Here is a 3,258-nt window from a genome sequence, read left to right on the forward strand (position 1 = left end):
GAACAAGAGCCCGCCGATGAACAGGTGGAGGCCCTCACCGTGGAGTAAGAGAAAGCAGAGGTTGCTAATGGGAATATTCTCCTGAAACTATTCTTTACAAGGACTCCCTGCATCTTTTTCTGTGCCCTCCAATAAATTAATGTTGGATGAGAAGTATGAGAAGTTGCTGGTGGCAGAGTTTTTGTGAGGGGCTCCTGTGATTCTAGTGGTTCTAGATTTAAGTCAGTATGGGCACAGATGGCCCTGTCTCGGACTTGTGGCGCCAATCTGGCCCTTGGCTGCTTTCTACCACGTGGGATGCCATTGTAGGTACGGCTGGAATGATATGGATGTGACCTATCACAGTTTTTACTCTCAATGTGCAGGCTTACATTTAGGTGTCTGAGACTCTTGCACGTCTTACGAAAAGCAAATGAACACATTTACACAAAAGAAAAAATATTGCTGGGCTATGGGGGAAGAGCAGGGAGAGTGGAACTAATTGGATAGCTCTTTCAAAGAGCCTGCACAGGCACGATGGGCCGAATGGCCTCTTTCTGTGCTGTATGATTCTATGATTGGTGCTGCTGTGTGACAGCACACTGTTCATGCTCTGGCAGTTCAATCTTGTCCCTACCTGTTGTGTCAATGTCCACCAACACACCATCACCCAAAGCAGACGGACATTGCTGAAGCTCCTATTCATGTTCCTGTTTCGATAATCTCTGTCTCCGGGGCTAAATTTGATGAATTAGCCTTCATGGCCGTGGAGCGTCCATTGATTTTAACAAACAGAAAGTCGTATGTCACTAACCCATCTGCCCAAATTACTGACACACACTGCCATTGTGCGACTCTCTCTGCCAGTGCTTTTCTCCTCGTTGCCTGTGTTTCCACATGGAGAGAGACACGCCACGCAGAGTAGGGGACATGGAGCAGGGTCATTTTCACTTTCGCCGTGTGGTAGGGTAAACTGGCGGAGCGGATCGTTCGCCCTTCATAGAACCCGCCCGATCCTCATTTCCATTCTGCAGTTTAACGCCTGAGAGGTGAAGACGAAAATGACCCTGACTGGGAAAAAAAAATGCACACACAGCAAATGGTGAGACGCAGAAACATAAGAAAAGGGGACCAATAAAATATGAATGAGCGGTAACCACACATCACTGCAGTTTATACGTTGGATTGTAGGTCAGTTTTAACCACTACTTCAACAAAAGAAGTAAATGTGAACGAGGAGCCTTGGATGTACTGTATGATAATATAACGCCGCTGTTATCTCCTTTATTACCACTTTCTGAACATCAGAATTATGGTTATTTGAACCATTCAGATTTCACTTGGCACTTTGAAGTGTAGGGTTTCCATTTTTTTGATCTTTACAGCAACGTGAAATGCTCCACTGCCCTTTAAAATATTGTGGCTTCACATTATTTCTTACATCTCTCTTGAAAATTGAAGAGGGCCAAAATCAAAATAGAGATTTCAAAGGACTTGCTTCTTAAAATAGCAAATCACATCCAAGTTGTTTGAGGAGATTTTACTGCTTCCTACTTCCATTTCCTTTCCAATGCAGGTCCATGCATTTTTGACCTGAGAATGTCAGCAGTTTGTTAAATTGTGCCAAATGTCTCCTTTCCCAGAACACTTACATGTCCGTATGAATTTTTCCATCTCCTCACTTCAAGCACACATCAGCTAGCATGAATGGTAATGTTTCAGTGTGTGTGGTGAGTAAGTGTATGTGGAGTTTCAGTGTGTACTGTCTCAGTGTATGTGGAGTTTCAGTGTGTATTGTCTCAGTGTATGTGGAGTTTCAGTGTGTATTGTCTCAGTGTATGTGGAGTTTCAGTGTGTATTGTCTCAGTGTATGTGGAGTTTCAGTGTGTATTGTCTCAGTGTATGTGCTGTTTCAGTGTGTATTGTCTCAGTGTATGTGGAGTTTCAGTGTGTATTGTCTCAGTGTATGTGGAGTTTCAGTGTGTATTGTCTCAGTGTATGTGGAGTTTCAGTGTGTATTGTCTCAGTGTATGTGCTGTTTCAGTGTGTATTGTCTCAGTGTATGTGCTGTTTCAGTGTGTATTGTCTCAGTGTATGTGGAGTTTCAGTGTATGTGGTGTCTCAGTGTATGTGGTGTCTCAGTGTATGTGGTGTCTCAGTGTATGTGGTGTCTCAGTGTATGTGGAGTTTCAGTGTGTATTGTCTCAGTGTATGTGGAGTTTCAGTGTATGTGGTGTCTCAGTGTATGTGGAGTTTCAGTTGAGCTGTGCCTTTGTTGTTTTTTGGGCATGTACTCTAAGCATTCTATTCTATTTCCCACTTTTCAGATATCCCTTTCTTTATGTCAGTTAACTAGGTATCCCAGTGCTACCCAAGCTGAGGGAATAGAAGTGGTGGTGACTGTTCAGGCAGCTGACCAGATGCTTGGACCTCACATGACCGACCACCTACATCAGCAACTTGCACTGATGTGCCTGCATTTGTGCAGGGTGTTACTTTTCTGGAATCCTTATGGACTCACTGCTTTAAGTTGCTAATAGCCAAAGTCATTTGTGCAGAACTAGATGCTGGCACCAACCTGCTGCTGGCATGATAGTCAACCAGTTGCTCCCGTGCTCTGTTTTCCAGTCTCTATCTTTACAGTGCCCCACTGAATAGTAGAACAGTGGCATTTACGATATCTTAAGATCCCTCCCATCTGGTTGTCTCTATGCGCTCTTCAACAGAGTTCTAACCAGTTACGAACACTTCAGAAAACGTCTTAATACTATTTTGATTTTACGGCCTGGCATTGGCAGGCTCTCGCTTGGGGCGTGAATCCCATCAAAAGCCTACTGTGCATATTCAATGTCACTGGGAAATGGGTCAGGGTTGGGGCAGAGTCAAAGGGTGTCAAAGGAAGTTCCGCCCTGCACTAGTCTGCTCCAAAGAGGAGAATCCTTGCCCTGTTTGTCTGGACTTTCAAAAAAGCCTTTGATAAAGTACCACACAACAGCAAGGTTGAAATATATTGGGTTGGCAGGCAGATATTAGATTGGATAAAGAATCGAATGCATTCACCTAGACAAAAGGTAGTTATTAATGGGAACAGCTCTGCCTGAGGACTGGTCACTAGTGCAGGGATCAATGTTAAGTTTGTTGCTCCTTATGAAGGATCCGGACAAAGCCATCAGAGGAATGATCTGCAAGTTTGCAGATGATACGATGATATTTATAGGTGCGAGGATCTTAATTGAGTAAGCTAGACTGCAGGCAGATCTCAATGCAATGAGGGAACGG

The sequence above is a fragment of the Heptranchias perlo genome, chromosome 1 (assembly GCF_035084215.1).
Source record: "Heptranchias perlo isolate sHepPer1 chromosome 1, sHepPer1.hap1, whole genome shotgun sequence".
NCBI classification, from domain to species: Eukaryota; Metazoa; Chordata; class Chondrichthyes; order Hexanchiformes; family Hexanchidae; genus Heptranchias; species Heptranchias perlo.